Raw genomic sequence first — 23,348 nt, 5'->3', positions numbered from 1 at the left:
CGCACCTTGAGCCTGCGCTGGCCTGCTCCATGTTGGAACAAACGAGGCCCCGGCAAGTTTGAGCAGCTAGTTAGAGCGTAGGCACTATTCTTGTGGATGCATTCAAGTTGCAGTTGTTTTACTGTCCACTGGGGACAGCATGGAGCTCCCATTTTTCGACGCTTGATGGTATTGCTAGGGGATTCCATTCTTGGCTGTGAGCGGGAATAGGACTTTTAATAGCAAGAAGTTTGCTCATTACAAACCTAGTATTTTTGTGCTTTAGCACGTATTGCACCTGGGGTTTTGGCTCTTTTTCATTGTAAGAATTTCCCTCTTCTGGAAAACAATTGTTTGAGGTCAACTGGCCTGACCTACGGCTTATTGCATTTCTCACCTGTGCAACCTGGAAAAACCTTCTCTAAAATATACCTTTTGCCAGATCAAGTAGTGCGGTAAGAACTGGAGCACCAGTCACACACACTGACATTGCCAGCTTGTGGGTAGGGCTCCTAGTCTCTGAGGGAATGGTAACACTGAGGGTAGGTCAGTTTACCCATCCGGTCAACCCGGGTCCCACTCCCACAGTGGTGAGGTGCTTGTGCATTGACACTGTCAGAGGACCTGCACACCCATACCACATCACCCAATTTTACTGGCAAATTGTAGGGTGTACCTTTCCAGATAATCTACCCAACTAGTTATAGCCTCCAGATCTAATCCCCTAATTTTATCCGGTGTTGGGTTTTAACCCACAGAGTTCCTCAGGAGAGCGATGTCACCTACCCCATAGCAAACTCACCTTCTCGGACCATACGGGAGTGTGAACAAGGCTAGGTGTGGCTCATTGCTCAACGTAGGGACCAGTCCACCTGGAGCCTCAATTTAGAGCATGCTACCTTTTGCTTAATTCGGTTTACTAGTACCAGGGTCAACTAGTCTGTACCAAGCTCATCCTCTTGACATCTTGGAGTGAAAAAGGCTAGTAGAGGGCTCAACCCTGCCACTTACTCCGTTTGATTGTGTCCATATCCTGGTCATGAGAGCTGTGTCTTTCTTTAGGATCACGAGAGTGTGCCTCTAGAGACAATCTTTGCCTGGAACTCTTTTATGCAAAGTGCCTGACCTGCTTGTCTGCCTGCCTGCCTGCATCTGCATAGATTTCCAGGTACACCTTGGAAGTGTATCTGACACTCTTTTTGGAAGTGGACCAGTAGCTCGGCATTACAATGCCACTTGTCCTACAACAGTTTATCACCCAACCCCTTCCATAATTGAGCGCCTGTAAGTGTATATCTGAGTGCCTCTGAGTGATTGTGAGCGCGATAGAGTAACCACTGTATCTTCTGCCAGGATACAGGCAAGGTCAAAATGAGACTCATTGGGCCTCATTACGACTATGGAGGTAGCCATGCCACTTTTAGCGGGATGGCTACCCCCATACCGGGTACCTGGTCTGTGTTCCTTGAATGGGGAAATACCGGGCCATTCCGACCTTGGAGGGCCCGTATTTCCCCATTCAGGGAACCCGGACCCGGTACATCCCCATTCCCATTAGAGCCCCCATAGGGCTCAATGGGAATGGGGCGGATGCGAACAAAAGGCCCGTTAATGACGGGCCCGTTAGCATCCTGGTCTGCTTGCGGGACCCGCTAAGGACTCCTGGTTTTACCAGGCATCCTTAGCGGAACCCGCGAGCAGACCTCGTAATGAGGTGGTAGGGGGTCAACGGCACCGGCAGCTCTACTGGCGTTGTTAACCCCCTACTGCCAGGGTCGTAATGAAGCCCATTGTCTTTGTCTTAGAGGGCAGTGATACTTTATAAACATTATTTGTCCAGAAATTTGAAAATAAAAAAGTTTGCATTTGAGCTAATTTGCATACCTACAATATCTTACTGATGTGGCTTGGGACTGGATGTGAACTTCCAGCAATGGCTACTAGGTGGCGTGTGGAATGTGTGACTTGGCACAAATGGAGTTTTTTCAAGTCTTTTTCAACCCATGATAACTTTCTTGGTGTATTATATTCATGGCCCAATGCTGCAAACAGAAGGATTTCAGAACTATACTTCACTGATGATCTATAGTGAAACCAAGTATGTAGTTGCCCTGATAGCCTTGAAACATTTCAGTTTTGGGTTCATTAAGTCATGTATAAAGTAGCAGTGGCCTCTAAGACAAAGACAATTTGCTGGAGAAAAACTCTTGCCTTTGGACTGATTGCATACCTACAATGACTTGTTGATATGGCTGGGAACTGGATGGGAACTTCCAGCAATGGCTACTAGGTGGCATTGTGGAATGTGTGACTTTGCTCAAATTGACTATATATACATATTCCCTGAAAAATCTTAACTCTGTGTGGTCCCATTGATGTCCCCCATAATGTCATTTTGGAAGTCATTGTGAATCCCTTCTATTATAATATGCATGCGCTCGTAAGCTTTGCAACGGGAATGCGGCAAGTCATCACTTCCCACATCCACTAAATTTCAGGTTTTTTTGTGTTAATTCTGCACAACTTAACTAAAAACAATTCTGTGAATTTTAAGGTTTGTGTTACACCATGGGTGTTTTGCAGGCTACAGCCATGTCATCTGTACATGTTCCCCCAATTTTTTTCTTTTGGACCTGCTAGGTGGCCATGGGCTGCCCACTAGCCCGCGCCTTGTGCCATGCCAGGGAGCATGGCCTTTAGCCGTGTACACCATATTTTTAAAAATACTGCCTTTCTTTCTTGCTCACTAGCCATGGCCTTCGTCCATGACCCATGACCACTCTACATATTGCTCCAATAGGTTCCCTAAATGGGCCCACTAGCCATGGCCTTTGGCTATGGGCTGTGGCCCCGGCTGTCACAACTTGCTTCCATGACCGCGGTTAGTATAACTCCGATAATAGTCAGAATTCTTCAGTTTGGTGAAAAAAAGCAACAATGCAGGCTCCCAAAAAGACCCCTGTCTACCAGACATTTACAAATCAATCCTTATACAGGGTACACCATTGGAATGCTACCTAAACCCATTCAATCTGTCAGTTTGAACAGGGAGAGTATCTTGAGCATTCAAATCTGCCTTCATCAAACCACTCCTCAAGGATACAACAGGCAATGTGGAATACCTCTCAAACGACAGGCTGATCTCAAACCTTCCTTACCCAGCAAAACTATTAGAGATGTCTTGAACCAATACTGTAATACATAGAAAACAACCAACTATTGGACCAGGCACAAGTAGGCTTCAGACCCATGAGAGGAACAGAGACGACACTACTCTCTATATGGGACGACCTAAAGACCAACGCAGACTCCAACACAAACTCTGCACTGATACTACTTGAGCTCTCTGCAACATTCAACACAATTAACCTGACATCCTCATCAAGAGACTGGATAAAATAGGGATCAGCGACACAGCACTGCTTTGGATTAAATCTTTATTGTCCGAACCAACAGAAACAGTATGGTCAAAACCATTCAAATCCGCAATGGATTGAATGGTTCACCACCTGGGGAGAACCACAATACTCCTCATTATCTCTGCTATACTTAAACATGTATATTACCCACTAATCAACCTCATCAAAAGCTACAACTACGCAGATGATACTCAAATCACCTATAGAATCGGTGATAAAGAGGAGAACCCAATGCTAATCGACTGTCTCAAAGAACTCTACCAATGGATGAACACTAATAACCTCGAAATCAACCCAGAGAAGACAGAAATCATGATTACACCCAAAAAGCAAGGAAACAACTAGTGTATCCCGTGACCCACATAACTGGGAACGCTACACACACTGTCCAAAGAAGTCAAAACCTTGGAAACCTAATCAACGACAAGTTAATTTTAGAACCTCAAGTAAATGCGATAATTAAGAAATGCTTCTTCCATCTTCACATGATCAAAAAGATTCTACCATTACTCTCCTTCATGCACAAGACACTGGCCATCATCTACCTCAACATGTCCAAGAAAGTTGATGCCAACAGTGTATACCTTAGAATGCCAGACTACTTACTGAAGAAACTGCAACAAATACAGAATGCAGCTGCCAGATTTCTCCTCAAACTCTCATGAAGGGACAGCATCACACCAGCACTAAGGATGTTACATTGGATCCCAGTCAAAAAACAAATCACCTTCAAAACAATGTGCATAACACACAGGGCAATCCATGGCCAAGTACCAGAATTCTTACAAAAGAAAATCACCATCTATAAGCCAACTGGAACCCTTAGAGCCAGCAGAGACCTTCGCTTAGAAACTAAACCATACACGAGGAAACCACTCTGTGGATCAACATTCTCTTGCATAGCTGTAAAACTTTGGTACACTCTCCCCAGAGAAATGCAAACTATGAAGGACCATCTCAAATTCAGAAATCTTCTAAAAACCTAGTTTTTTAGCTTCGAACGGGATGAAAACGATTGAACAACATCCACACACCATGAAACAAACACACAGCAGAAAAGGAGTGAGTAGTCGGCCAGACCAGAGTGGAGGGCAGGGGAGAAGAGAGGCGTCTGACTGAGAAGGGTTGTTTTGAGACCTGAAGTGTACCCATCCTGATAGAGGGCCAAAGGTGGAAACAGGGGAGGGAGATGTGTCCAACTTAATCAGACAACTGAGTGTGTGAAATTCATCACAAATAAAGGAATAGGGCTGGACACAGAAACCAGGCAGCCCACAGACTTACCATAGGGCACAGGGAACACATTACCCCTGGAGAAACTCATGGTGGTGGTAATTGCTGCACTCTGGAATGAACGACAGTGGAAGGGACATGGACCGCATTTAGTCAGAACAGCGGGGGTAGGAAATGTACTGCCACTAACAAACCATACTAAAAACTCACCCTTCTGCATAAACCTATCAAACTCTGAACTAAACACAACCAGACCTCTACAGCACCACAAACCGCATGTACTTCACAACAACGAAACAAACCACGCATAATCTCACCCAACACCTTATGGCGGCCACCAACTGAAAAACACACCTATGCTCAGTGACCGGCATATCCGAACTAAAGCTGCCAACAGCACATCACAGCTTTCTTGTTCTTTTTCCCGCTCAATCCTACTAACATACCCGCCATCCTCATTGCATTACAGATTCCTGAGAGTCCCAAGAGACCACGCAGGTGGCAACAGAGCGCGGTATAACAACCTTTCACATAACATAACATAATAGTAATGTACTACAAATAACCCTGGTTATTCGTAAAATAACCCCAGTTATTCCTGTGGCGCTCTTTCATTCCCAATTTCTTAACCCTGGTTATGTGACAATAAAGCAGGTTTGAAAAAATATTTGAGCTCTGAAGCTGGTCCCTAGTCCCCCAAACTCCAATTTCACATGGTGTCCTCTTTCTCCCTACCCACCTCTAGTCTGATGCCCTTTTATCCTTTTTCCTCCACCAAATGGCATTTATTCCACGTTCCATTTTCCACTAACACTGGTTATTCTGGAAATAGCGCTGGTTATCTCTCGCATCAAACTAAATCTCATGGGTGCATCCCCTTCTCAATCAAAAATGTTAACCCCTACTGGATGGAATAGCCCTAAACCCCTGCCTGAAATCAATTCATGCCCAAGTTGTTTCGTACCTGGTCTAATTTCATCTGGTGGTTTTTGCTGTCTCCTGTGGAATGTGGACTTTCTCTTTGAGGAAATTAATGATAGTAGTTAAAAAAACTGCATTTTTTTGCTTCCTTAATTACTTTTTCATTTTTTATGAATCTTTCCCAAAATGTCCAATTTGGGGTGCCTGTGGGAAACGTTTTGTTTACAAAACAGCCAAATCTGTCACTTGAGTCAAAAGTTATTAGCAACTTATGAGTTTCCTGAGGAACGTGATACTCAAATATAGGGCGACGACCGCGTGGTGCCCCCTTCTCCAAAATACATATCTATATATTTGATAAATGACCAAGAAACTAGGTGTTTATAAATGAAACAGCGGCAATCTTTTATTCTCAATGCAAGAGTTAGCCGCAGCTATAGCCGAGCGTGTAAGAAAATGAAATGCAAGAAAATAGCGATTTGCAGGTAAAAAAACAGCAAAAGCCAACAGACTAGGGAGGACATTAAGTTCAATTTAGGAGTTGAAGGGGGTCTAAGGACTGAGTTTGCTACACCAAGCTTTTATTTAACCTTGTTTATCGGACAGAATAGCCAAGGCTGCCCAACATCTGAACGATCATTACATCACAGAAACAGCAAGTGTTGTGGCGGGAATGGGAGAAGACAGGGGAGGTTAGAATGCCACCAGGGGAGTTGGGGGAGCTGGCAAAGATGTTGAAGGCATTTTGTGAGGGTCTGAGAGAGCAAGAAAGCAATTTTGTTTTTTGACAATTTTCCTGGTAGCCACAGCTACAACAAGCAGAATCAAGCAGTTTCATTGGTTGTTTTCATACACGTGGGTATAGAACATTACGCCGGCTTTAACCTGGGGTATACCCGTGACTAGCTGACATTTTGATCACAATTGCATCACAGAAACAACGAGTGTTATAGGGGGAATGGGAGAGGGTTAGGAGGTCTTCAGGGAAGTGGGGGTGCTGGCATGGATGTTGGGGGCATTTTGTGAGGGTCTGGGAGAGCAAGAAAGCAATTATTTTATTTTTTGCCATTATTCCCGGTAGCCGTGGCTATAACAAACAGAAGCAAGTAGTTTCATTGGTTGTTTTCATACGTGCGAGTATAGAACAATACACCAGCTCAAACCTGAGGTTTACCCCTGCTAGCCAACATTTTGAACTTAAACTGCATCACAGAAATGATGAGTTTTATAGGGAAAATAGGAGAGGGCAGGGAGGTGAGGTGGCCATCAGGGGAGTTGGAGGGAGGGGTGGTGGGAGTTGGCATAGATGTTGGGGGCATTTGGTGAAGGCTGGGAGAGCAAGAAAGCTATTTTATTTGTTTCGCCGTTTTTCCAGATAGCTGCGGCTATAACAAACAATGTGATTTGGCGTTTTCATACCTGTGGGTATACAGCATGCAGCCAGGTTTACGTAGGCACATTAACTTATCACGTCGGTTGATTGGTTGCTGCTGTACTCACGGCTAACTTAATATCCGCGGCTGTTAAGCCATACATTTCTGTGCAATCATCATATTATTCTGTGGATGTTAGACCACACAATTTTACATGTGTTTCTGATTCCATGCCCTCACCTCGAACCTTGTGTCATTTGAAATTTGAAAAGTTGGCAATGTATGTTTTTGAACTTGTAAAAAAAAATGTGTATACGTGGCTACAGGAGGGTGTTCTCACCCGCGGGTGGAATAGCCGTGGCTATAGCAGATAGATTAAGAAAAGGTTTTGAATGTGTTTTTGAGTTTGCAATTGATTGGTGTTAGTGTTGCAATTGTGTACTTGCCTGTGATATGTTGCAGTGAAAATGTGAAAATGTTTCGACCATTTTAGTACATTGCTTACTACAGTCCTCTTTTTGTGTCATTGATTTTGTAAAGTATTTTAGGCACCATTTTGTAAACTTTTGCCATTCTCATTGCAGAACGTACAATGTGCACATAGTCTGTGGATGATGTGCAAGTAACTGTCAGTAAAAATGTACACATTGAAAGGTTTATTTGCATTGTGGTCTGGACCAGCTATATTAAGTAATTGTTGTTTTTGTTGCTGAAGATTACAAATCAGATTTTTAATTAAGATTATTTACTGTGCTACATGTTGTTGTTGAAGGGATAACATTTTAGATAGTATCCCACCCTCTCTACCCCAACCACCCACCATACTCCCCCTCTTTATACTCACCCACCTTAAATAACCCGGACTACCTCCACCCACTTACCGGTCTGACCCCTTTTTTACCATCATTGTACCCCTACTGTCTCTTCCCTCATGCATACACCCTATCCACACCCTCCCTACCCCTATCCAGCCTACCCCCACCGTCTTGACATCTACCCACCCACCCTATCGCTACAAAATCTATTCATGCTTCTGCTCCCTACTCCCACCATCTCTTACACTGTATATATCTCAAAATACAACTTAGAAGGATTACTGAATACACACATATAAATATATTCACTGAAAAATCTTTGTTAAAGGGATGTTATGGTGAAGTTGCACTAATAAAAACCTATGAAATTCAATGAAAAAACGTTGTTAAAGGGATGTTATGGTTACTAGTAAAACTGAAAAACCTCAGAAATTCACCAGTTATGGTAAGCTAAAAAACCATAACTAGTGCCACCACTGTGCACTGCTAAGACTAACACCCAGGACATCAAAGATGGCATCAAAAATGTCATTGATGATGACATCACATATCTGTACCACTTGTTTTTGTTCACTCATATATCTAGGCCAGGTGGTTTTGTTTACTGACAGTCAAAATATTAAAATTCAAAAGGTGCTATGAATCTAGATGTTAACCTTTTTGTATGTTCTTAAAGTAATTTCCTTAGTTTGGTTTCAGCTCATGGTGCACATGCATGGGACAATAAGTAGGCCTCAAACACACTATTAATATGTGTACATGAAGATGAACTTTAACGTTATTTAAACTTTGTGGTGATGCTGTTGCTTTTTTTCTTTACTTTACTTTCCCTGTATGTGCCTCTGATTTGTATGCATTGTGGGTCTTCCTATGTATTGTTTGTACTGGCACAAGTGTGTAGTAAGTCTTGAATTGTTAGCTAGTTATTACATGTTTAACAGTATTCAAAACCCTGATAAGGTAGCATTCATTATTTTACTAAAGATTGTACTTCTATGGTACATGCTGCAGTCACTGCCTATGTTTATGTATGATTAGGTTCCTGTATAACAACACTCCAATATAATGTTAGTTTAGATGAGTTAATTCTTTAATAGATTAAGTAGTTCATGATAGGTCTCCCGATCACATCTGATATCTTGTTACCAACATTATAAACACAACCCCTTGTAGGGACTTCATCAAAATGAATTTCATAATTGATGTCATCAGTGAAGTCATCTTTGATGTCCTGGGTGTTAGTCTTAGCAGTGCATGGTGGTCGCATGAGTTATGGTTGCTTAGCTAACCATAACTGGCCAATTTCTGAGGTTGTTTGGTTTTATTGCAGCCATAATGTCCTTTTAAAATTATTTTTTCATTGAATTTTATTAGTGCAATTTAACCACAACATCCTTTTAACAACATTTTCTCAGTGAGTTTCATGGGGTTTTTACCAGTGCATGCTAACTTCTTATAACTTACTAATATCATACTTACCCCAATATAGCAAAATCTGTGTCCAATTTACTATATTTCACCTTAAAACTCTGCCAATTCCCACCTTCTAGCATAGTTTTTAACACTTCTATACACTATCTGGAACTTTTTTCCACTGCTTTTGTGTTCATTGACGTCCACGACAGTCAGATGTCATCGCTGACTTTTCGGACAGTGGCACATGATGGCACGCACATGCGCGGCATGATAATGGATTTGCGAATGCATCCGCACTTCGCAATCGGCTCCGTGCCTCGCAGACAGTTCGGACCTGCACTTTCTACTGATTTAGGAACTTTTAAGCTCAACATTTTCCCCTTGCGCAGCTCATACACCTATTCTTACTCATTATTCATTAACAATCTAGTGCAGAGCACATACATGGAAGAATATTAGCACAACTGCTATTTATTTTAAAAATGGCATCATCTATTGACATCCCTCCTCCCCAAGAGCCAGCACCACCACCACCACCACCTGGAGGACCTACACAACAATAAAAGCACAGTAATTCCAAAGATAATGAAGAGGACCAAGAAGATGAGGTAGAGGAAGTGCCTACCTCTAGCACCAAGAGAGAATCATGGTTTTGCCAGTTCTTTACTACTGTTGGGAATGTACCAAAGGCTACAGCTACCAAAGTGAAATGCACTGAGTGCAGCGTTGTACTGTCATGGATTACCTGGACAGTACTCCTACGGGACCACCTCCATGAGCCGCCACACCCAATCCAACCACTGCAATGCTCTCAGAAAGGTTGTTCCTTTCTTAGCAAGTAGTAGGCTGTCTTCTGCCAACTCTTCTTTCTCAACCAATAATGTAACCACACAGCCTACTTCTGCTGGACACAAAATCCCACCAGCTATCTTGCAAGCAATAAAAGAGGCTGTTGATCCATATCTTTTGAATACAACAGTCCTCTGCACACCAGTTTGCAGGACGGTGCAATTCGAAGTGCTTTTGAAGCTGTAATCAAGGAGCATGAGAAGCACTGCCGCCCTACCTGAGATGCAACACACACACAACATATTCCACTGTCCACCTGCCTCTCCATATTAGTGCTTGGTGCCTTCCCCTCATTTCCCTCCCCACCTTATGTTCTAACCTCTCCTGCAAAAAACAAATAAATAAAAAAAACAACTAAAAATGCTTCCTTTAGGACTGGGGTGCACAACATCCGGCCCGCGGCCCAAATGCGGCCCTCCATCCTGCGATATGCGGCCCACCAAGAGTGTTTCTTTTGTAATGAGATACGGCCCACTTCAAGCAGTTGGCCGCATTTCATTGCATAAGTAAACTGTTTGACTGGGACTGCCTGCACCTCTACTAAAGCGGCTATTAACGCGATCCTCATCTCCTTTACAATGAATGCCCCCCTCCTTTGTTTAGAATGAAAAGCAGTCCGAGTGACCCCTGGGGGAGCATACATGACAATGGAGATAATGATACGGTTAATAGTCGCAAATTCTGAAAAGACAGGGAGCCAGCAGTCTGCCTTGTGTTTTAATTGTGCGGATGATTCTTTTGAAATGAAGCACCTGGGCCATTTCTTTTGTGGCATTCAGGTAGCCAAATCTTCAATAACTTGTCAGCAGTTCATCACACTACGCACGGCCAGATGACAAATGACTCGAGTGTAAATCATTTTTGGAATGCTAAATTGAGACGGCTGGCGTTTAGCTCACTGCTCAAATACCATTCCCGTGCGTGCAGCGTGTGTTTAGATAACAGCAATAACGGGGTTATTGAGGCCCTGTCGCAATCCCCAGGTTACCAATTACACACAGCTTGCAGTACTTCATCGAGAGAGAACTCTGCGACAGCCCATGGAGGGCCGCATATGAGGTCCAAAGTTGCACCGACCAATAGGGCAATGCCCAATAGGCCCACACACCTGGCCAGCGTAAAACGGTTTCGGGGCCTATGTAGGCCATTTAACCTATGCAGTGCACTTCGCTGATGGTGGGTTCAAAGAATATTTCTGGTTTGATGTGTTGAAACTACAACATTTTTAACCTTGTTGTCATTTCTGATTGTGTGCCAACCTTGTGTATGATTGCCTGGGCTTGAGAGTCAGCTGTCAGCCACTTGCCTACAAAGAAGGATTCATTGCTATTCAGCAGGGAACTGCAACACTGAATGCCTGCTGAGTAGCAATGAGTCCTTCTTTGTAAGAAAGTGGCTGGCATGGAGAAACCATTGTTGAATGGCAACGAGGTGGCACTTCTGCTTTCCCCAATAGAAGCGAAGCAGACCTGCCACATGTTGAAGAACTCTCGCAGGAGAAAATGGGGAAATGGGGGAAAATAGGGGACTGAAAGGGGGTGCGGGTGGCACCCCGGCCACTCAAGCAGAATGCTCCCTGATCCCCTCGGCATAGAAATGTGTGTGTGAGAGAGGAGAAAGGGCGATCGTGTTGGGGGCCATGGGGCATAGTGTTTACTTGAGGGGTGGGGGCCATGGGGCATAGTGTTTGGTTGGGGGGTGGGGGCCATGGGGCATAGTGTTTGGTTGGGGGTGGGGGCCATGGGGCATAGTGTTTGGTTTGGGAGTGGGGGCCCAGGGGAATGGTGTTTGGTTGGGGAGTGGGAGCCATGGGGCATAATGTTTGATTGGGGGCTGGGGGCCATGGGGCAAAGTGTTTGCTTTGGACTGGGGGCCATGGGGCATAGTGTTTGGTTGGGGGGCCATGGGGTACAGCGTTTGGTTGGGGGGTGGGGCCATGGGGCATGGTGTTTGGTTGGGGAGTGGGGGCAATGGGGCATAGTGTTTGCTTTGGACTGGGGCCCATGGGGCATAGTGTTTGGTTGGGGCCCATGGGGCATAGTGTTTGGTTGGGGAGTAGTGTTTGGTTGGGGGTGAGGGCAATGGGGCACAGTGTTTGGTTGGGGGCTGGGATCCATGGGGCATAGTGTTTCGTTGGGGGCCATGCGGCATAGTGTATGGCTGAGGACTGGGGGCCATGAGGCATAGTGTTTGGTTGGGGGTGGGGGCCATGGGGCATAGTATTTGGTTTGGGAGTGGGGGCCATGGGGCATGGTGTTTGGTTGGGGAGTGGGAGCCATGGGGCATAGTGTTTGGGGACTGGGGGCCATGGGGCATAGTGTTTGTTGGGAGCCATGGGGCATAGTGTTTGGTTGAGGGGTGGGGACCATGGGGCACAGTGTTTGGTTGGGGGTGGGGGCCATGGGGCATAGTGTTTGCTTTGGACTGGGGGGCATGGGGCATAGTGTTTGGTTGGGGGGCCATGGGGCATGGTGTTTGGTTGAGGAGTAGTGTTTGGTTGGGGGTGAGGGCAATGGGGCACAGTGTTTGGTTGCGGACTGGTGGCCATGGGGCATAGTGTTTGGTTGGGGGGCCTTGGGGCATAGTGTTTGGTTGAGGAGTAGTGTTTGGTTGGGGGTGGGGGCCATGGGGCATGGTGTTTGGTTGGGGAGTAGGGGCCATGGGGCATAGTGTTTGGTGGGGGTTGGGGACGGGGGTCATGGGGGATAGTGTTTGGTTGAGGGGTGGGGGCCATGGGGCATAGTGTTGCACTCCAAGAGTGAACCCAATAATAATGCTAAAACAGGCACAGTTAGGAGATGTACATCCTTTGCTTTTTATGAGGAACCCAAACAGCAAACTATAGCAGTACAAAATAACGGAATGTCCAATCATACGTCAATAAAATATATATAATTGAATTAAACTGATATACAATAACTAAATCGAAATAAATTATAACAATGGAAAATGTGTAGTACCAAATGTAAGTTTGAAATGCAATAAAAATCGTTACCCCTCAAAAACATATTCTTTTCCATGTGTTTAATAAAAATTGGGGGTTAAAAAAGCCTCCTGCCACGCCCCACCTACCGCCCCTCCCCCATTTACTTTTCGGCCCACTATAGCCCTCATGTAAGGTACTTTCGGCCCTCTGTCAAAATTAGTTGTACACCCCTGCGTTAGGAACCACCTTTCACAGTAAAAAAATTGAACCAAAAAACAATCCATCCACTTTACATTTCTCAATAAAGTACATAAACTCAATAGGATTTTCCAACATTTCCATTAGCATTTTGTGTTTTGTTAATGGGAATAACGTGGCGTTCATCCCCTGTTCTAGGGACTGAAATGTGGGTTAATGGGCCATCAGCCCAAGTTATCGGCCCAAGCGGAGCAAGGGTGGATAACGAGGGCTCCGGACCCTTATCCCACATTCCAGCCCCTGCAATGGGCCATTACCACCCCAGGTTGCCAAAGCGGTAACCCGGGGTGCAAACATTTTTATTTTTCTTCCTACACCGGGACATACGGAGTGTCCCGCTGTAGGAAGGAAAATCCTTTTCCAAAATGGCCATCATGGAACTGGAAGGCAGGGCTCCATACAAAGCTCCTCTTCCCTTTCCATGGCGGCACATTTGTTTTCCCTTTCAAATCCATCCCAGTTTCAAAAAACGTTGCCACATAGCCGGTCCCTGGTGGACATGGCCACTTTATCCCCATAGGTCGTCCCTCGTGGTCATGGCCTGTTACCAGATTGTCCAGGTCCGGACAATCTTGCCACTGCCCATGGCCACATGCTATACTTCATTCACCAAAGGTATATCACTGTTTTCTGTACCTACATTATGAAACACTGACACATTTGCAAAACCATGCTTTCAGGCCCTTGCCAATGCTCCTTACACAAATTTGCTGGTAATCCACCCATGTTTTATTTTTCCAAAAGTGTCAAAATGTACATACAAACAATAGTCATATAACGTAGCCCCCTCTTGACAAAATCCATTTAGACTTTGCACAAACATTAAAGGTTGGGTGTCTAATCTATCTGAAAACATTTGTCTACATTCATCAAATGGCAAACAGGTTATAAGCCATCTAAAAATGTGGAGACCTCCCTCTAATTTAGCCCCATCTTGACAAAACCCCACCAAACTTTGTAAAAACATGTATTTCTAGATCTAAAAACGTTTTGCAAACTTCAGTACAGATTTGTCAAATGGCACCACATTTATAAGCCTTTACAATATGTTGGGACCCCCAGACTAATTGTGTTCCCTCTTGACAAAGCAAGAACAGTTTCCAAAACCATTCAGAATCAGGTCTAGAATAAAATGCCAAAATGTCTTGCAGTTTCATTGAGTGGCGTTAAAGTTATAAGCCACCCAAAAACTGTTTTTCACCAATCCTGTAATGCACAAATAAGCATAGATGCCCCTGAACATCTAAGATGTTCACGGCATCACAGGACTTCCACGGACTGTTTGCGGACATCGGAGAAGAAACACGTGGATTTTTTGGCTTTTTAAGGCCATATCCCATCCTCATCCCCCGTCACCTCCCAGAGATTGGGCCTCATGACAAGTCCGGCGGGTTGCCGCCGAACGCATAAAAATGTACCAGCGCCTGACTTCCCGGTGTCACTGAGTCATTACAAGTCCGGCGGCTGGGAAGTCAGGCGCTGGTACATTTGTTAATCCTCATTCCCATAGGGTCCCATAGGGTCCAATAGGACTCTATAGGAGTGGGGAAACAGAAGCACCGGCACCATTGCTAACGGTGCTGGTGCTCATCCCTGCAAGAGAAAGGGACAAAATAAGGATAGAAAAACTATAAAGACATTACGCTAAGGTCGCGCTCAAACCAATCCTCACGCTTCAACTAAGAATCAAACTACCCACCTATTGGGACATTGTGAACTCCCTTTTTCTCCATTGGGGCTCGCTTCTTGCAGAGCAACTACCACTGGGCCTCATATCACCTATTGGGAAAAAGGAAAGACATTACAAGAAGATACAGACAATAATCAAGGAAAAGACGTTACAAAAGGATATGGACAGTAATCATAATCAAAGGACACCTTTGAAGTGGTTCAGCCACAGCCGGTCTGGGCTGCCACGCTCATGGAAAAGTGAAGAAACTCGGTGTATCTAAAAGTGCTGTGGGATGTATTTACCCATGCATCCGAGCCCTACCTCAAAACTGTGCAGTACTGACATGAAAACATCATGATGGCCAGAGCTTCCCAGAAAATGCCCAGGGAAGTGCATGAGGAATAGGCTGCCACCCATTTTTGCCGATGTTATGGGCACAGAAGGACACTGCCTAAAACCACCATTGGACTACCCACACAGTAGTCTGAAACCATTGGGAATGGCAATGCTGACTGCCAAAAGCAAACCCATAACTGTTGGGAATTCATTTTCTTAAATCCCAAAAAGGGGTGCAGTACCAGTACTCACCACTATCCAAAAGCCGGTGTTTTAAAACCAACAGATTTTACTTTTTTGTAGAAAACTGAATAAATGAACCCAAAACATGCCAAAGAAAGACTTACTGAGAGGTGGATCCAATGTAAAGTTATATTCTGAAGTGACTTGAAGGTGTATAACAAGACTGGCTGACCTGTGGATTTCAGCAGTTTAAGTAAATTTGGACTGAAAGACACTACAAATCTAAATGTTCAAATTGACTGAGTGACCTACTTTTGAGTGTCACATAGGTTGAAATTGTTTAAATGTCATAGTTTTAAACTTAGAATCAGCATTCTAGCTGCATATGTAAAAATGTTTAGTTTTATTTGAATGCAGAAACTGGGGAACAAAAAGTGACATTTTATCTGAAACTTGGCTCAAGGAACTGAATTCTGCCTGGCAACTACCCCCCATCAGGAGTGAAACTTGAGTCACAGCTGTGTTCCCAGGCCCATCTGCCTTTTGCTGGCCACACTAAGGATATGCCATCTCTCTGATAATTGAATTAAGGGGAGCCCCACAGAATACAGGAGCTCTGAACAAAGCCCTGTCCTGACTCAGGCAAATGTTTTATTGGCGGGAGTCGTAAATGGAGCTTCCTCTTGGCAGAAGCTGGGAGGAGCAGGGTCTCTGAGCTTGCCAGAAACTGGAAAGACTGGTTTCTGTACCATGTGACATGAAAAGACACACCTCTATAGCCAGAATATGGTTTTAGAAAAAGATGAATAACTCATAGAGCGGACATGTGAAAATTGTATAAATGACACCATAATTCTTGTGATTTTTCTGCCCACATTTTAAGAGGTTTTTCGAACCGGTGGCATGTTCAGGGGGGTTTTAGCGGAAAAGTGGATATTACTCTAAATGTATGCATGTTAAAAATCTGAAACTTCATCAATTAATGTCCCTACTCCCTGCGCACATGTATGTAAAGTGGGGTCAATGTCAGAAATGGCAAAATCAGTTAAAAAGTGAAATATGTGCCATTTCTGAATGCAAGCTCCTAGAAACAGCAGATTTGGGACAGAGTATATCTCCTGTGATATGTGATGTGTGCATGTAATTTTAAACCAATGTTTACCTGTGCAAATATGTCTTTTGTTATCAAATATAGAATGTGTGCAATTTGACTGGGGAGTGTCCTCTCTGGAAGCCATAAAATGACATCACTCTGACACAACTTAGTTCCCCAATCAAATGAGAAATGGAAGTTTGACCAATTAGAAGCTGAGAGAGAGGTAGGGTCAGTGATGCTAGAACACACCCACATTCTTAACACATAAAAGCAGACAGACAGGACAGATAGGGACCTTCATTTCCATCTGCCGCTGGAAGCTCTGCCGGAAAAATCCATATTTACCTCCATCAAACCTCCAGAGAGACAAACTAGAGACTTCAAATCCATCAATCTCCAGAGAAAGCTGTGCAGAAAGATCCAGACTTTAAATCCCTCAATCTTCAGAATCCAGAGAGAGAGCAGACCCAGATCACTGTGAAGTGCAGAGACCAGAGTCCCGTCTAAAACCTGACCAGATCCATGGCGAGGCCCATTTCACTCAAGAATATAGTGTGAGTACCTAGAAAACTGTGCAGAACCAATCTCCTAGTTAAAATAATATAATTCAATCCTATTTTAATCTAAGTAGAACTGTCTCCTAACTGTCTCCTGTCATTTGTAAAGCTGTCACTTGTCATTTTCTAGTTGCAAGCTGCACTTGTCTTTTTGAACTTTAAAATTTCAATCTGAAAAACGACCTTTATTCAATCGCTCATATCTCCGCGACCGTTTGTGCTAGAGACTTGCAGTAACTTTCATCTGGAAGCTGAGATCCTAGGCTTTCCTAGGACCCCAAAACGATAGTGATAGTCCTTGTAGTTCCTCTGTAATCGCGCTCGGCGCATTCGCAAATTTAGCCGCGATTTGACATTTTGCCGCGATTTGAAAATTTCTCCACTTGCAAAAAGATAGCTGCTTTTGCCTTCCCTTTGCCAGAAATTCGTTTAACCTGCTAATTATCCCTGAATCATTGCTAGTGTGAGCCTGGACTAATATTAACTAGATATCACTCACCCTGAACCTCGGAAAGGGAATTAAAAGCATTTCCAGCATATTTCTCATCCATTGCCAGCACATATCAAAGCATTTTGCCTGTGTTTTAAACTTCTGTAGTCTAAGTTGCTGGGGTGAACTGAATCACATTTGATTGCATTTCTGAGAACTGTGTGCTTCCCTCCATTTCCTTGCATTGCATAAAAGGGGGGGGGTGAATTGTACAAGAAAGTGATTACATTGTCTTTTGCTGAAATTCTATCAAGTTATTTTCCGTACTGCATTTCATTCCACATTGCATCCATTTGAAACCATAAAAGTATTGTTGCTATCTTATCCATTTCATGTCAACTCATTAGTGATTATCAAGAAGTGTGCTAGTGTCAGATTCTCCGTTGTTAATCTTTAGCATATCAGATTAAGTGTGATATTTAATTATTAATTATTATAAAGCGTGATATAATATATATTGTTTAAATTATCAAATAAACCTTTAACTTGCAAAACAGAACTACTTCTTGGCTCAGTGGGGTCAGGAGGATTCCAAGAGAGGGGTGTTATATAGGGGTAGTCATCCAGAACGCATGAACTGGACATAAAGTTATATCAATAAGGGTTTTCATTCAGTATTATAGACTAGGCGTTGATTTAGCTGTAGTGTTGAATTGAATCCTCTTACAAATTGGGGGCTCGGGCCGGACGTCTGGGTTAGAATACCACTTGTGCAGCTTAATACAGTGTGCTAACTGACGGGATACTCACATCCAGTCGGATCACCACGCTGCATTACGCTGTGAAGCATTCCTCAAAAGGGACACTCCAAGAAAAGTTCTGTTCTGCAAAAATAAAATACTAACTTCTGTAAGTCAGGACAGAGACCAATCTCTAGAATGACGACCTTGGTAGATATGAAAATAGCCAGAGAGCACTTCTTACATAAACTATTTGTGAGAGGTGAATGGGCTGAGCAGGGCCAGGATGCCTGGTTGCAGGCCATCACGCGACAGGTCACTGAAACAGGGTCAGACTCATGGAGAGATCAGGGTCCATTACATGTGGCCCTGAGTGAACTATATATGGCTCCTAAGGCCAAAGATGAACACGACAAGATCGTTAGGATAGCGGCATATTTATATTTATATATGGGAGCCATACAGAATAAATGTGCTGAAGGCCATGATCTGGCAAAAAGGCAACAGATGGCGTTAGAGAAGGCCCAATCTGATCTGGACTCTTCTGAGCAAAGGCTGCACAGAAGCCAGGAGTCAGAAAATGAGACCAGACAGTACATCACTAAAATAAAGGAGGATATGGATGTGCTGCAAAAGGAAAAGTCAGAACAGGATACCAGATTTCTGGCCTTGTAGAAGGAACACCAAGAAGGTTTGGACTCCCTACTGCAAAGCCAGAAAAAGCTGGAGCAACAACTGGACTTTAACAGGGCATGTGCTGAGCAGGTAGTCACCCTGCAAGGCCACCTAGATAGGGAAAAGGCAGAAAGCAATAAACTGATTCTGAAAGACCTGGATACCCAGGCAGAGTTTGATGAAGAGCGCCGGAAAGCTGGTGCCCTTCAAAGGCAGAGGGATGACCTGGCGGCACAGATGTAGGCTCTTACTCAGGAAAGGGACACCTTAGGCCAGGAAGTCTGCCAGTTAAAAAGAAAAACGGAAGAAAATCACTTGGCCCTCCAGGGGCTGGGTGATTTCCAAAAAGAGCATGCAAACTTGTTAGAGCACACCAGAAGGGTGGAAGATGCTCTGGCAAGAAAGGAGCAGGCCAGTAGGGATGGGAATCAGGAGGTAACCCTCCTGCAGCAAAGACTGGCCCAGTGCTCCAGGACCAATCAGGAAGCACAGAGGGAAAATGAGGCTCTCTGCCAGCACAATGAGAGGCTCCAGCAACAGGTAGCGATGCAGGAGAAACTGATAGAGTCGAGTAAGGCCTTAACAGAGGAACTGAAAGCACAAATGCAGGCTCTTGCATTGCAACAGGGAGCAGGGGCGGATAGAGATGAGGTCCGCTGGGAAAGAGAGATTCCTGACCATAACCGCAGGAGCCCTAACACCAGGGGCCTTCATCTCCCCCAGTCCCTGGACTCTACCACCCCCATGTCCCCTGGCACACATGAGCACAGGGCCACAGGGATGGCAGATTACTATCCAGCTAAGAGTATGGGGCTCATAGGCCAGTACCACTCAGGAATGGAGGGGTGGGCATCCGGGTATGGGCACCCAAGTACAGTACAGTTCAATGGGGAACCCCAGGAGAGTAGGCCCATTAAGGGCATCCTGAAAACCTCTGCCCAGTTAGGTCAGTGGAGGGGGTACCCATCAAATCCTGGCAGCAAGGAGGAATCTGAAGACTCCTCTGAACTGCGCAGGACACAGGAGACCAGGTCCCCACATTCTGCCAGCCATTCCCAGGCTCGCAGAATCCGGGAAAACCTGGAAGAACAGACGGGAACCTCTGGGAGCAGTGCCTCCGAGTCCGAGGACGAATGGACAAGGGTTACCCGAACCAAAAAGGCCAATAAGGCAAAAAGGGCCTTGCTTAAGGACCCCTTAAGGCAGATTAAGGCGATCAGGAGCGTCATCACGCCTTACCATAAGAACGCTAAGTATTCTGTTTGGGAGCACTTAGAGTTGTTTGAACAAATGATGGAGACTTTCCATTTGAAGGACAGCCAAAGCTGTATTCAATATGTAAAGTGGACCTTCTCCCCGGAATACTCCAGTTTCTTTGCGGGGCTGGAGGACCAAAATCATTTAAGATGGTCCACCTATAAGGCGGCCATCTTGAAACATTTTTCTGTTCACAGAAATCCTCAAGAGGCTCGCAAGGCAGCCTACAATTTGCAATGTGGGGAGGATCAGGCCCCACAAGAATTTGTGCAGGAGTTAAAGCGTGCTTTTGCACAGACCACAAGAAGGGTGCGCACGGATAGCAGAGAATTTATTAATACGTTTTTCCATGCCTTGCCCAAATATATCATGACCCAGCTCGTGAGGGATTTTCACGAGAAAAGATCTTTAGACTGGGTCATTGAACAGGCTACCCGGATCTATGAGGTGCAGAAACCGATAGATAGCAAAAGTAATGCCTAGAAAAACCCCAAAGCCAACAGCACCCCTGCTGCTGCCAAGGTGGCAGAGGTAAAGGTCACCCCCGTTTTGGATTTGGAGATGGGGGGGCCTAAAAACCTACCTGCACCTAATAATGCTAGGCCCAGGAGGTCCTCGGGTCAGTCACAGACAGGGAGCCAAGGAGGCAGCCCCACAAATGGGGTCCCTCGCTCTCCTGATTATGTAAGTCCCCGTTACAAGGGAAATCGACCCATCCTGGGTTATGTGTGGACTCCTCCAGCCCAAGGGGGGGGGGATCCAGCCAAGCACCTAACCCAGGGAACTTCCCTCCAAACTTCCCACAGGAGGGCAGAAATTTACCAAACCCTGGGCAGAACTTTTTCCCCAGATATCCACCCGACTTTCAACCCCAAAACCATCCATCCTTCTTTCCCCAATTCCCTGAGCCCAGACCACTGAATCCGGGAGAGGGGAGGCCAAGGGTGGAGGGGTACCCAAATCTTCCCAACCCGGGGTATTACCAGAGGAGGGACAGCTACCCTTCCCGGGATCAGCCCAGGGGAGAAAACAGGGCCCCGTATCAGCCTGAGCGGGTTTCCCAGTTAGAGCGCCAGGTTCAAAACATGGCGCGGGATCTGGGTCACATACTGAGGGCTCAGCAGAACCCTCAGATGGGCGTGCCGGCGCAGAACGCACCCAACTCTGGACCTGGTGCTCCAGAACAATGACGGGGGCAGCACCCCGATAACTCACCGGTTCCCAGGGAGGAGGCACAAAGGGAAGGGGGGTGTAAAGCTTTGGAGGAAGCTTCCTTCCTCACTTGTAAACAGCCCCTGGAAACCCAGGAACCGGAAACAAAATCTCTTGCCCCTGAAAGTCTGCCTCCTAAGGAGCAGAGGGGGGGTAGGAGAAACAAAAGACCCAAACAGACTCAGTTTGAGGAGGAGGTACAGATCTTCCAATTTGAGGGAGAGGGATCCTCAGAGGATCCTGGGAAAAGGATCTTCTCCTTCAGAGAGGGGGGAACTCCTCCCAAAGAAAAATGGGTCCCTAGGGATGCAAATCCAGACTGGGGAGATGTGGAGACTGAGCTACCGCCGCCCACCATCTCATCCCAGAACCAACCGCAAGAAAATCCCCTGGTTCAAACCCATCCTGGTGACTGCCTCCAAAAAGGGGGGGGCGGCCCAGAACCGGAGCCAGGGGAACCCACAATGGCTCTGATCTCCAGTTGGCAAATTTTTCTTTCAGATTCCCAAGGCTCTCCACAGAATTCTGCCCAAATCTCTTCGCTAGCGACGTCCAAAACCAGAAAATTAGCCCACCAGTTGTCCAAAAATGTACATTATCTGTGCCCCCTTGAGGAGAAGGAGGGAAGATATTATGCCCCGGTACAAGTACAGGGGCAGGGTACAATTTTGGCACTGGTGGACACTGGATCTCAAGCTACCCTTCTGTCCAGAAGGGCCTTTGACAAACTGAATGCAGGAAGGGGAGAGAATTATCGTATTCCTCTCACCTCTCTTCCTGGACAACTCCAGAACTTCGACGGGAAGGAAATTCCCGTTGAGGGGACGGCAGACTTGGACATTAAAATTGGGCGACACAAGTTGAAACACCCGGTCATAGTTGTGACCCCAGAGGGCACCCCTTGTTTACTAGGGAATGACCTCCTGAGAAGGTTGTCACCCCTAATAGATTGTGTAAACAAGGTCCTCTGGACCCAGACTAGCCGACCAATAAAATTAAAACGGAGTGTCAACCATGTTAGTTTAAACGGCACCTGCCACATGGTTGAACAAAAATCTGACCAAGTAGAATTTCACTTCCAGAATAGCCAAATTCCAGACGTGACAGTAATAGCAGTAGGACAACAGACTGGTGATGCAGGGTCCTCTCTATTTCTGAAAATCAACCTTCCTTCCATTCTAAAGTGGTACTCCACGCTGGAAGGAAACACTCTGAGATTCTATACTAATCCACAATCGGAAACTCCCACTCCTATAGTCCAGAAAGATGCGAAATCAGCTCAGAGCCTGGCTGATATTCAGCAAATTGGAGAGCAGTTGTTCATCCCTGTCCAATTAAATGATGGGAAGGACTCTGTTCTCGCTCGAGTGTGTGTGAACAACGGTAAGAGCTTCATCAGCGAAGCCATGTTCCGCCAACTCCCAAAAGATCCAGCCCTTCCCACATTCAAACTGATAGACAAATGGGAAATGGACCAGGAAGCACCTACTTCCAAACATCTCCTGCCAAGCAGGTGTATGCTCAAAATCTCCATTGGCAACAAGAGCATAGTCCACAATTGTTGGGTCGTGCGAGACGTCCCTGCCGCCTTTTACTTAGGCAGTGACATTCTCAATCGCTTTGCCATTAGTTTGGACCTAATAAACTTCAAAGCTTGGTCCCGATTAGCGGATAATCCCATGAGCTTTGATGATCCAGAAAAAGCATTTAGGTCAGCTCAATTGCTACCTTATGCAGTTGAAATTCAGATTAAAGAGGGAGTCACCATCCCAGAAAGGACCCGACAATTCTCCCTGGAAGTGAAAGTTAAAAGAGGACAACATTTGAAAAACCCTGATGCTTACATACATCTAAACGCTTCTCTCCAACAGCAAGGGTTGGGGGTAAACCCAACTCCATTAGTCAACATAGAACATGACACCATTCCAATAGAGGTGGATAACAGCGACTTAAAGAGTATTGCTCTAGCCGCAGGCACCATTATTGGAATGGCGGTTGATG

This window comes from Ambystoma mexicanum, chromosome 2p (assembly GCF_040938575.1).
Source record: "Ambystoma mexicanum isolate Mex_15411 chromosome 2p, UKY_AmexF1_1, whole genome shotgun sequence".
Classification (NCBI taxonomy): Eukaryota; Metazoa; Chordata; class Amphibia; order Caudata; family Ambystomatidae; genus Ambystoma; species Ambystoma mexicanum.
Note: the sequence above shows the minus strand (reverse complement) of the source record.